General features: G+C 35.9%; 1 protein-coding gene across 1 annotated transcript in view; it reads left to right on the top strand.

The window, feature by feature from the left end:
• The window catches only part of LOC150106054 (BTB/POZ domain-containing protein 6-like), a 179,193-nt gene that overhangs the window by 111,050 nt on the left and 54,121 nt on the right, over positions 1-14,022 (top strand). The window lies entirely within an intron of this gene.

Below are 14,022 nucleotides of genomic sequence, written 5' to 3'. Positions count from 1 at the left end.
TCGCGATCATCTATAATAAATGCCTTGAACACAGTATCCACGACTGGGGTAAAAGCAACCTACTCAACTTCAATGCTTAGAAAACGAAGTTTTGTTTGATTTCCCATAAAAAAGATCTCAGATCCTTTTATTGCACTTTTAATACTGTTGATCTCAACAGTCAAGACCAAATCTCTTTTATCGGACTAACTCTTACTCCAAAGTTTTTCTATCACAATCACATCTTCGCACAGAATCAGTAGCGTCCAATACACTTGGCATTCTTTCCTGATATCAACATGATACGCACTTCTCTGGTTTGAATATCTGTACGGCGGTTGGTATCTATTTTTGTTACCTGAATTCTGTTTGACAGGCAATTCCTGACCATTCGAATAGCATTCCGTGGACTCCAATGGAGTGTAATTTGTCCAGAATTATTTGCTGGTCGAGAGTGTCGAATGCTTATTTTGAATCTGACAGTATAATTATGGCAAATTTGTTTGTCTAGAGCAGCGGTTTTTAACCGGTGTTCTGTGAACTGGTTACAAGTGTTCTGCTGGTGAAAGTTGCCATATGATACAGTTCTGAGTGTAATTGGCTACTGTGATCCAAACAACTGAAGACCGCTATGCGTTTTGACTTCTAAACCAATAGAATATCGTTTATTCACCGGTAGGCTGTATTAAAGGATTCGTTATCCTTGTAAAGAAAATAAACCTGAATATTATATCTACGCTCTGTTATTTGTACACAGAATACCTAGTTTCAAAAACATTCAAAAGCATCGAAAGCCAGGTAGGAATCTTTGCTTTTGCACACTGAAATAAGATGGTTATCCATGAGTAAAGTGCTATCCCAAATTTTAGAACTTAAGAATGAATTTTTGCCCTTTTTTAAAAAAAGTGAATTTATTTCAAATGAATATTAGCTCTGTAATATATACTTTGTTAATTTCTATGTTACCTTTTATTTGACTGTAATATTATTAACAGGTGGCTCTGTAAATAAAATAGCCAAATTCTTACAGTATTATAACTTTTCAGGTGAAATCTTCTCCACTAAAATTCTGGCTATTAATTTAATACCCGATTATTCCTTTTGCTTCCAAGATTTGACAATTTCTTGAAATATTTGAGGGCTTGCATGAACAAATAAGACTTTTAATTCAATGAATCAAAAAAAAAAATTCTCTGGTTACTTTGCGGCATGAAATTTCACAAGGAAAAAAAACGCGTTTTTTTATTTTTTTTCCAAAAAATTTATCAGTATTAGTTGGAGGTGACATCACTAAAAGATATCCGCAAAAGATGAGCTCCCTCATCTCCACTAGACTGAGCAGACATCTTTTGGAGGAGAGGGGAGAGACTAGGGTGATGGGGTTAGGTGGGGGAGCATTGCAGGGAAGACATCTGTCACCCTCTGTGATATAACAGAAAGAGAGACATATGTTCCCCAGAAATTTCCAAACACATAACGTCATTGTCGTCATGTTCTGTTTGGCTATGGAATTGTGGATGATGTTTTTGAGATAAGATATCTTGGACTTTTCCCAGGGTGACACACATCCGTCATTGTCGTCATGTTTTATCCAACAGCATGTTGAAACATGTCCATGAATCATCTGCACAAAAGTTTCATTTTGGAAGGAACGGTCAGGGTTCAGGGTCAGGTAAACTCTACTATAAGGAAAAATAAACGAGTCAAGTGTCTTTGCAGTTACGGCAATTCGTTCATCCTGTGAAGTTATCGTATTGTGTTGTAGTGATTGGTATCCAGGAAAGTAAAGTAAAATAATGAGTGAGCCACAAAGTCATTGAAAGTTTCTTTCTTCAGGAATATAGCACTAGAAAAAAATCTTTACCTAGCTCTAAAAGGATGGAAACAGATTATTATTTTTGAAGACACATACATTGTGATGTATTTATCCAGGACCACTTCGGAAAAGCTATGCAGGAAGTGGTTTGATATCTTCAGCTACTTGCAAAGAAGAGTTGACTATGAAATGGACCTCAAGTGATTGTTATATTCTGAAATGCCAAGATTGGGAACTAATACTTGATGATACAGGAGCTGATGGAAGTAAAGTTTTTTTCTATTAGTTGTGAAGAAGCTAAGAGATTTTCACCAAATATGTATGACATTGATAATCATTTACTATTTTTGGAAACTGAATTACTATCTGTCCGTATCATGGTGAAAATTATCGCTAATCATTTAAATTCATGAATGGTAAAATTAGACTTTCAAGATTTTTTCCAATTCGATAAAGATTCTTTATTTTGGGACATTTACGAACATTTTACAAAAACTGTTTGTGTATATTTGCTGATAAAATATTACACAGAATGTTTAGGGAGGCATGGTGTCATTTCCAGACTGACACAATATCAAATGTATGGAAGTGTGGTTACCATGGTATCTGATTTAAAAATTCTTTTGCATGGCTAGCTATTTTGATGTAATGTAACCAAGAAACAGTGAGTAACAAAACTTTTATTCATTGAACTCTTTGGAAAATGTTAAGAGTCTAAACTAAATATTGTAAACTATTTTTAGGTAATTACATGTTTCGAATACTTGTAAATAGTATTTCAGCAAAATAAAATATGCATTTGTAAACTTAAATGAACAAAGATGTGTGTTTTTGTTATTGTTTTTCCACAATGAATTTTTTACTCAGATATTCTGATTAGAACTTGGTATTTAAATCCACAACTTTATATCTTAATGCAATTCTGTTTAATTATTTTTAAAAAATCACAACTGTGAATTAATGCCAGGACGTGGGAAAAAAGTGTTGAAAAATATATATATCCATGTATTGATTATTTTAGAAATTGTCTAATGCTACCTATTGACATTATTTGAGTTATCTGAAAACAATTCGTTCACATAATCGAAAATCCGAACTGTTAGAACTTGGTTGTTTTACTATTTATTTGTGGTGCCATATGAAGTAATCTAAGAAGAAGAAGAAAAAGAATGAAGGAAAACGATTATGAAAAATCGACAGTGGGTGAAAAATACGAATTTTTCAGTTATCATTGCTATAATTGATGTACAATTTCTTTTAAATAAGAGGTCAAATTTATTTCCTAAAGAAATTTGTATTTCTGATGGAATTAAAGTAAGATATGCAGTGACAAAATCACCTTGTAGTTGGAAAGAATTACCTGAAAGAGTTCAAAAACAGAATTATTGGTTAATAAAATATAACCATCAGCTGAAGTGGGAAATTGGTTCACTATCATTGGACAAACTAAGAAATTGGATGATAGAATCAACATGAAAATATCATATATTACTTGCCAAAGGAAGAGAAAAATCAAAAACATTAACGAGGTTAATAGGGAGGCCTGTTCTTGATTTAAATGAAATTGAATGCCCAAAACGTAAAATCGTAACGTGTACATTTAAATGCTTTTGGAAACATAATGAAAGATTCTGTGCTTTTAATAATTCTCAGAAGTATATGTATTGGATTCAAAGAAATAAATATACAACCCTTAATTTTACTACAGTAGTAAATTCCCAATGAACACCAAATGAAAAATTAACTTTCAGATGAGTCACATTGTCAAAACCATATGATGGCAATTCCACAAGCATGGAAGAACCTTTGATGTATTTTTCAATTTATTTATTTTCTGTATTGTTAGATTCAGTAAATACAATTTGTAAATAATATTTCGCTCAATAAAATGTGTAAATTTAAATGAACAAATTGGGTGTCGTAAATGTGTTATACAAATTTAAGAAGGAAGATAACATTTTTTTCCTTGTGAAATTTCATGCCACAAAGTAACCAGAGATTTTTTTTGATTCATTGAATTAAAAGTCTTATTTGTTCATGCAAGCCCTTAAATATTTCAAGAAACTGTCAATTCTTGGAAGCAAAAGGAATAATCAGGTATTAAATTAATAGCCAGAATTACAGTGGAGAAGATTTCACCTGAAAAGTTACAATACTGTAAGAATTTGGCCATTTTATTTAGAGAGCCATTTGTTATTAATGTTATAGTCAAATAAAAGGTAACATAGAAATTAAAAAGTATATATTACAGAGCTAATATTCATTTGAAATAATAAGAAATAACTATTTATTTGTTGTGCTGGCAAAAAAATTTCTAAAAGAATATGCAAGGGTGAGTTCAAAACCTTGATTGTCGCAAATATCCGTTATTTAAAAATACTAATGCTAAAGAAAAAAATAAATAAAATAAATAAAATTCAGTTACAGAAATAGGTTAAGAGCACGAGGAATTACAGGTAAAATTAATAGTCATGTTGGTAATTTCCCAACAGAAACCAAGAGTTCGAACCAAAACACACGATTTCTCACATACGTACAACAAATGATGACTGGATAAGAGAGATATCTTTAAGAAAGGACTTAATGAGAAATATACAGTGTTGGAAAATAAATTCACACACACTTTATATATTTATTAATTTTGCTCAGTTATTCTGTTAAAATATGACCTTTAAAGGTAAAATACAGAAAATAACCAGTCAATTTGAAAATAATAATAATAATAATAATAATAATAATTTCACTTGTCAGAATTCCATAGTTTAACAGCAATCGGAATTCGAAACCGGAAATAACACTTACCCTAAACAAAACGGCGCAGACTTTCCCACCAAGCTTGGGAAATCATAGCATGAGCAACAGTAGGAAAGAATTAATACAGAGAACCAATCGGATAGTAATCTAAATTAAGTAGTCAAAAAGCTTTTCTGGTTATTTACAGAAATATCTTTCAACTCCTATGTTTTGTGTGTTTTGTGGTGTGAATATATGTTAACCACAGTAACCTATAATGAAAAAGTGAACTGCATTTTCAGACTTGTGTTTGTGTTCTGTAAATATATGTTCAAAATCAACAATTTGGAATATTCAGAAAACCTAGATAGTACCAAGATGTTCCCATTCTGGAAAGAAATGTAAATTATTTTTTTTAACTTGTACATGACAATTGATAATTGTAATACAATAATCACTGCTCCTCTGTTTTTGGTAAACGTAATTCTAATACTGAATAGTTTTTTTTCCATAAGAATAATCATAGGGTACATATTATAGTATCAACATGGATACATTAGCGACTTTTCATGCCTTTGTGTGTGTGTGTGTGTGTGTGTGTGTGTGTGTGTGTGTGTGTGTGTGTGTGTGTGTGTGTGTGTGTGTGTGTGTGTGTGTGTGTGTGTGTGTGTGTGTGTGTGTGTGTGTGTGTGTGTGTGTGTGTGTGTGTGTGTGTGTGTGTGTGTGTGTGTGTGTGTGTGTGTGTGTGTGTGTGTGTGTGTGTGTGTGTGTTTAAGGACACCAGTATAATTAAATTATTAAATTATTTAGAAAACGTAATCACACCCGCCATCACGACATACTCTAAGAATTCCCACCCTTTAACAGGAGAGAAATACCCCAAAAATGTATTAGAAAATTAGTACAGCCATCTATAGAAGAAAAAAAAACTGTATGTTTGAGTGATATTAGTATATATAATTAAATTATTCAGAAAAGCTCGAAAGAATGCCGCCATCTCGAATCTACTCTTCTCTTAGAATTCCCACCCTTTAACAGGAAATAAATGCCCCATGTGGGTCACCCTGGGATAATTCGAAGATATCTTATCTCAAAAGCATCGCCCACAATTCCATAGCCAAACCAAAACACCATGTGATATCACAGAGAGACATGTTCCCCAGAAATTTCCAAACACATTACATCACGATTCTTTTCTCTAAATATCACCAAACACACCACGTGATGTCCCCGACAGACGAGGGCCCAACCGAAATTCCAAACATTCCAAACACAATAACAATAAACATTCTCGTCACGATTCCTTATCTTATCTTGATCTTCATCTGGTTCAAAGTGTCCCACCAATCACAACACGAACATAATTCTATACGCGAACCAAAACACAAGAACCGAAGAGAGTGACACATATGTCCCCAGGGAAATTCCTAACATTCCAAACCCATGAAACCATGCCCACCGAAAGTTTGGTTCAAAGTGTCCCACCGATCACAACAGGAATCCTTATCTCTACCATCACCCATAATTCCATACGCGAACCAATAAAACACCCACAATTCCATACGCGAACCAAAAAAGTCCCCCACAATTCCTACACGAAGCAACAAAAAATCACCCACAATTCCATACGCGAACCAAAGCACAAGATCTGAAGCCATTGACACATATGCCCCCAGGGAAATTCCTGACATTCCTAACTCATGAAGCCACGCCCACCGGAAGCATTTGGTTAAAAGCGCATCCCATAGTCATTGCTCATGCGTGGAGCCTACTTCTTCTTCTTGTTCCTGGTATTTTGCCCTGCACAAAGAGTTTTTCACTGATCTCCACTATGTTGCAAAAAATCATGTCAAGATTTGATTGATATCTGATGCTCAGGTTGATTCTTTTCTCTGTCCAAAAAACTCAAAGCATCATTCCCTGACCCCACATTTCAAAAGCATTGATCTTTTTAATTGTATTGTTCAAGTCTCTGAGCCATAAAGAACCACAGAGAAGAAAAAGGATCTGACCAAGGGTCTTATCTCACAAGCCACAAATCCTATCCATAGCTTTGCCTAATGGCAGCATGCTCCATTCCTTTTTTCTCATTTGATGAGTCCTGTAATTTTGAAACATGACTCAAGATTTTCCATAACAGTGTCATAATTGTCGATCTTAATATTTTCCAATGAGGTGAGAAAAATCTTATCAACTATAATGCTACCAAAACACATTTCCAAAAAGAAAGCTATCACTTTCCTTCCTCTTATTTTAGTGTTAGTGAATTGTGATGCATGACATTAACACAATATGAATAGAAATCAAAGGGTGTAACATATTCGTAGAAAACAAAGGGTTTAACATACTCATAGGCAGGATAAATAAGGGAGGAGATATTGCTAATGAGTGAAAAAATAATTGGTCCTCCTGTCAAACCAGGTGTTTCACTGTAGTGCTAACATTTTTTGAAAGGCAAGGAGAGAATTGCAGTGAAAGAACTTAGTGCAGAAAGTTGAGCATGTCAGATGTCAGTAAAAATATGGGATTGGAACTTTGAGAGAGGCCTCTAAGAATGCTCTAGGAAACGGATTGTGGTTATTCATATTTCATATGGTTAATTAATCAATCTTACACTTGGAAGAAAGGTAAAATAGTGCCACTTCACAAAGATGGTATAAAAACATGAAATGAATTACACACCTGTTTGACATTCAGAAGTGGTAATTAGAGTTTGGAAAAGTTAGACTAAGATAAAGATTGGGTGAAGAAGAGAACATGATTCTTTATGAGAACGCATGGATTTGTTAAGGGACAGTCTCATGTGGGCAGTGATCTAGTTATATTTTGTAGTGTGATAATATTGGAAGAAGTTGATAAGGACAATGCATATACTGTGTATTTTGGATTATATAATTTTGCAAAGGCAGTTGGGAAATTGTGTTGCATAATACTTAAACTGCAATAAATATGTAAACAGTTTGCATTTCAGAATTTTTATGACTGAAAAAATTGTAGAATTAAAGCAGTTTTATTATTATTATTATTATTAGTTGCTAATATATAGAAATTATTATGTAACTAGTTTTACTCACACTACAGCTAGCGGCTTCATCAAAGATTAAATAAAGCACAAAAAATATACAAAATATGCAAGTTGTCCAAATGCTGAAAAATTGTTACAAAAGAAAATAAATTTATTCATCCTAAAACATGAATGTGAGGTACCATGTCATGTGTTAGCTGTCATCAGGCATGCTCCCCTAAGGTTTCTGCCTGGTCTCTAAAGAGAACCAACCAATTCGAAACACCTGTCAGGCCAGTGAAACCTTTATCAAATGCACTAATAAAAGGTGAATATATGGATGCTTGGGCTATGCTCATGAGTTTTAAGTAGTGCATGCTAAGAAAACTTTATGATGCTGAGGATTGTATTCTTCTAAGCTCTCAGGTAAACTTACGAAACTTTTGTAGTTTCTACAAATATTCCGTTTTGAAGTAATGTTGAATCCAGTAGCGAAGCTAGGAGGGGGCGGTCTGCCCCGGGCAGCACTTTGAACCTTTTTGAACTTTTGCAGTTAATTCTAAAATACAGTCTCGAGAACTCCGTTCCAAATACTGTATTGTAATACTACTGCGCATTTTCCTCTAAATTGCGGTTGTGAGACGATTTTTCCTAAATAACACTGATTAAGAATTACCAACATTACTATGAAATAGACTTCGCCAATGTCATCGACGATTTTGCTAACAGAAAACAAGAAAAATAACATTTTAGAATGTTGAAATTAAAGTTTTCCTTCAAAAATAAACATAGTGTTTTAATTTATTTCCCTCTACATTGTGTTGACTTTTTGTAGTATTTTTGGTGTCTGTTGAGAGGGGCGGCAAAAGTTCTAGCAACACCATTGGCTGGATCTAGTATCCACATGGCTTATGTAGTGTATTGGCTTATTTTAGAAGTCTGTAATAAAAATATTCATCTAAACATGATGACATAGTTGAAATATCCCAGTGTACTGTATGGTGAATGAATTGGGTGTAGTTGGCCACACCAGATCTTTTCTTTTATGCTCAATGCTGCTGGCATGTTCTTTCTTTCTCATTTCAAATCTGTGGCATTTTTTCATAATCAGGTACTTATGTTGATGATGTCCTATGTATTGGCAAAATCTAAATGTTTCTTTAAACACCTTTAGTTATAGACTAAAATTCTCTATTGAATACAAAGAGGATAAATCTACATCTTTAAAAAAATCAAAAAATCAGCTAACACCTTTTTATTCCTACAAGGAGTAGGCGAGACCGGTTTAGCCTTATCTAACCTTTCTAGACTGAGTGGGCAGATCAATCTCCACTGCTACCCAGTCAAGGATAGCTGGCCCAAAGCTATCACTAATTAAACGGCACGCAGTGAACAGAATGGCTCAACAAGTGCCACCATCTCGTGGTCCCTAACACAATATGTTTAATGTCTGAAATGGTGTGGGTTTTGCGGTCGATTTTCTTGAGTTTGTGGGACGAAAAGCCTGAGTTTCCAGGAGAAAAAACCTGCTTTCCCGTGCCAGAGATCAACTGACTCGGGAAGCGGTCGGGAAAAAAGAGGTTAGAAAAATTTCGTCTAGTCACTGACTAGACTCGAAACTAAGTCTTTCTTTGTGCAGTCAAGCACCGTGGTCTGAAAACGTCAAATCCACTTAGCTACACAGGTTAGATCTCACCGTTATATTAGTACTAAGTTACACCATAAATCTACCAGCTTTGGAAACTACTTACATTTCTTCTCATATCTACCAATATATATAAAAAAACCAATATAGCAAGGGTGATATCCTTACTATATCAAAAGATCAGTAATTTTAATATTCATTAATGTTTTCAAATACTCTTCTTCCACCACAGCTCTAAATCAAGAAATCACGTTCCTAATATCGCCCTTTCTCACCAATACTCTCCACAACTAATATGTTACGCTATCTACATAGCCAGAAATCATGTGCCTTCTTCCCAAAGCAATTTATCCATATCCTACATTATTTATTATTTATTATTATTATTATTATTACGGGAGACTCCAGGGAGTCCTTAGACTCATCGAGGGAGGCCCTAAACATCATGTCCACACAACGATACGACATTCTCACAGTATCTATCATATCTTGCCTTAAACTCACTCACCGTCATACCACCCGCAAAAAACTCTGGCAGCTTACCCCACTCATTTACCACTCTAAAAGTAAAGAACTCAGCTCTAACACCCTTGCTAACCACACACTTGCCCAGCTTCCATAGGTGTCCCCTAGTTCTCCCACCACCATTCCTTATCTCAAAAATATCCTCTGAATTAATCCTGTAGAAACCCTTTAGCAATTTGAATGTCTCAATCATATCTCCCCTTTTCTACCTATCAACTGTCTGCAACCTACAAATCTTCAACCTGTTCTTATAAGGTTCATTCCATAGACCTGCTATCATCTTGGTCACTCGACTCTGGACCGTCTCCACCTCCTCCCCATCAAGAAGAAACCGAGGTGACCAAATCTGGGCACAGTAGTCAAGATCAGGTCTTATCAACGCGCGGTACAGAGATAAAATAACTTGCTTATCTCAGCTCATCAAAGTATTTTTCAACAACCAAGTCAGTTGATGAGCTGATTTAGCCACTTTTGCAATGTGCCCCCTAAACTTAATCTCCTTATCCACCAACACTCCCAAGTCCCTGGCCTCATCAATCTCCTGGAGTACAGTTCCACCAATGTGGTATACTGCTGCTAATCCTTTCACCCCAAAATGCATAACCTTACATTTTGTCACATTAAATTGACATCCATTCTCCTTAGCCCAGAACTCCAATTTATCCAAGTCGTCCTGGAAGATTTTGACATCTTCTGCATTCACAATTGCCCTCAACTTAGCATCATCAACGAACAAATGAACCGTTCCTCTCAGATCCTTCCCTATATCGTTAATGAACAAATTACACAGCAGTCGTCCAAGAACAGAACCCTGTAGCACACCACTAGTCAGAGGCCGTCTTTTGGACTCTACTCCTGAATAAACTACTCTCTGATATCTCTCCATCAACCACCCACCTATCCATCTCACCAACCCTATGTCCATTCCCATTTGTTGTAATTTACGGATTAGAATTCCATGTGGTAGCCTGTCAAATGCCTTTGCCAGGTCCAGCAGTGTCACTGTAAACCCATTTCCCTTATCCAGTTCAGTAGTCAGTGTGTTATAAAACTTGAGCAAGTTATTGAGGCATAATCTACCCTTCAAAAAGCCATGCTGTTCCCCATACAGTATCTCATTTTCATGAATCCATTCCTGTATTTTTCCCTTGGCTACTTTCTCCAAGACCTTGACAACGACTCCTGATATCCTGATCTGTCGGTAATTTGCAACAGTAGTCTTGGATCCTCCTTTATGCAGTGGAACTATTTTCCCCTCTTTCCACACCTTCGGGACTAAACCAGACCCGAGACCCAGATTAAACATGGTCAACGGCACTGATAATTCTTTAGCAGCTTCATGTAAGACTCGTGCCGGTATACCATCCAATCCCACAGATATATCATGCTAAATTCCCATATATTCATAATATTTAAAAAGACACAAATACATTCTCAGATATTCAAATGACAGGATTGCCTTCACTATAAGCCACAGACTGCAAAATTTTCTAAACCATAATTAAATTACTTTAAGGAATTGAACAACGTAGATACGAATATAAATTAAATTACACTTTAATAAATATTTCCGATATTTCGTCAACGTCACGTGCAATTTTCAAAAGGAACTTACAAAAAAAGGCACGTGCACATAGGCACTACAACTCAGTAACTGAGAATGAAGAGATGAAGCTATTATTCTCCTAAAAGTCCTGATGGTGCCCTCTAGCTGGCTAAGTAGGTGTTCTTGGCCGCTAGGCTGAAGGTCTGCTGATGTGAGCCTCCCAAATTTTGGGCAGTCGCATATAACCAAATTTGTTGAGGTTTGGAGAGTTTCTTAGGGCTGAGGCTGATTCCATAAATAGTCTTTCGAATATGTATTTGCTACGGTGTATTACTGTAGCTTTCTTCCACCATATTCTGTGGCGTGTATCGAGAGCATGGTCTGCAAGACCAGAATGGCTGTACTTGTGATAACGGATGTAGTCCTTGTGTTCAGAAATTCTGATATTTGCTGTCCTGCCTGTTTGGCCAAAGTAAGACAGTTTACAACTGCAAGGGACCTGGTACACACCAGGTTGGTCTAGGGGAAGTGGTTGGTCTTTGGTGGAGCGGATAAGGGATGCCAATTTTCTGTAAAGCCTGTAACAGGAGGTCAGGTCATGTTTTTTTTTTTAATTTTGGTAATTTTTCCGAGGTGCCTCGGATGTAGGGAATGGTGATGTATTTAGAGTAATCCTTGTTGTGGAAGGAGGGGGGGAGAGGTCTGTGGTTTGTAGGTTTTAATATTTTTTGGATTCTTTTTTTTGAGGGGGGGGTAGCGAGAAAGTGTTGAGGATGTGATTTAGTTCAGTGTTTAGGGCCATGTCGTTAGAACAGATTATTTTAGCCCTGTTGTACAGTGTTTTCACCACTCCATATTGTTGTGAGGGGGGTGGGATTGTTGATGAATGTATCTGCCTGTATGGGTGGGTTTTCTATAGACGGATAAAACCAAGGTTCCATCAGGCTGGCGGGTGACTAGTGTGTCTAGGAAAGGGAGGCTGTTGTTTTCCTCTTTTTCCAGGGTGAACTTGATTCTGGAGTGTTGGTTGTTTAAGTGTGCTAAGAAGGAGAGGAGTGTTTCGGAGCCATGTAGCCAAATAGCGAACACATCATCAACGTAGTGAAGTCATATGGTTGGTTTTTGTGGGGTGTTTTATGGGGCAAACTGTCTTACTTTGGCCAAACAGGCAGGACAGCAAATATCAGAATTTCTGAACACAAGGTCTACATCCGTTTTCACAAGTACAGCCATTCTGGTCTTGCAGACCATGCTCTGAATACACGCCACAGAATACGGCGGAAGAAAGCTACTGTAAACACCATAGCAAATACAATTTCGAAAGACTATTTATGGAATCAGCCTCAGCCCTAAGAAACTCCTGAAACCGTAACAAATTTTGGTTGTATGCGACTGCCCCAAATTTGGGAGGCTTACATCAGCAGACCTTCAGCCCAACGGCCAAGAACACCTACTTAGCCCACTAGAGGGCATCATCAGGACTTTTAGAAGAATAATAGCTTTATCTCTTCATTCTCAGTTACTGAGTTGTAGTGCCTATGTGCACGTGCCTTTTTTTGTAAGTTCCTTTTGAAAATGACACGTGACGTTGCCGAAATATCGGAAATATTTATTAAAGTGTAATTTAATTTATATTCGTATCTACGTTGTTCAATTCCTTAAGTAATTTAATAATGCATAACCAACGTATAAGCCTGTCTACGAAAATTTCTAAAGTATAAACTCACAATATCTTAGACCGATGTTTTCCTATGGTACTATGTTGTTTATTAGTTTAACTGCCAATCACGATGTAATACCTGCTACATTAGATCCGTTATTCATTGTTTAAAGTCTTACTCATCATCATCATCATCATCGTCATCATCAAATTCCTGCCATGTACCCACAAGGGGTGTACAGGATGTACTACATGAAAAAATTGAAAAAAAGTCTTAGTTAATGAAGCATTATTGTGATTGCAATATCCACTTACCAGAATACTTACATCCCGCCACTAAAAAATGCATACAAAAACATACTAGTAATATCAACAGGAATTCCCACCATTGAAATACCTTGCACACAATTCTTATCTTTAGAGGTACCTGGGACATAATAAATTAATAATGGAACACATATAGACCACAGTAATAACTTTAATTAAATAAAGGTACAAATATTTCGTATTGAAAGTAGCAGTACGCCCTCAGTGTAGAACAGTTAAAGGAATAGAATACAAAGTACAGAACAGTCTGTGGATCACCAAATAAATTATTGCCACGTACCAGAAGATTAATTACTAAAATATTATTAAAATTATCCAGCAGATAATTGACTCCTATTTTCCAATACCTCAGGATTCTTCAACAGACCGCAGAGTTCCATTCCCTTACATTTCGGGCATCTGAGAACCTATAGGCACAATGTTGAAGAAATATCATCTTTTTCCCACAAATTTTCCTATCAACAAAATTTCTCACTTGTTGCCATCTACAAAAGACAAAACTGTCACGTCTATCATTGGCTGGCGTTTACCAGATACCATGTGAATGCAATTATCATATGTTGGAAAAACATTTCGTTCTGTGGGAAAAATAATTAAGGAACATCAATATTATATCGAATACATGAAACCTCATAAGTCTGGTCTAGCACAACATAACGTTGACACTGATCATAATATCCAGTGGGATAAAGCTTGTCTTCTCCACAGATGCAGGTTTAAATATCAATGCCTTTTTAAATAAAGTTGCGAAGCCCTCTTACATCGGCCAAATTTAAATCGAAATGAT

This window comes from Typopeltis vanoorti, chromosome 6, assembly GCF_054136105.1.
Source record: "Typopeltis vanoorti isolate ZY-2024b chromosome 6, IOZ_Tvanoo_1.0, whole genome shotgun sequence".
Lineage (NCBI taxonomy): Eukaryota > Metazoa > Arthropoda > Arachnida > Uropygi > Thelyphonidae > Typopeltis > Typopeltis vanoorti.
Note: the sequence above shows the minus strand (reverse complement) of the source record. Positions and strands in the feature narration are given on the sequence as shown.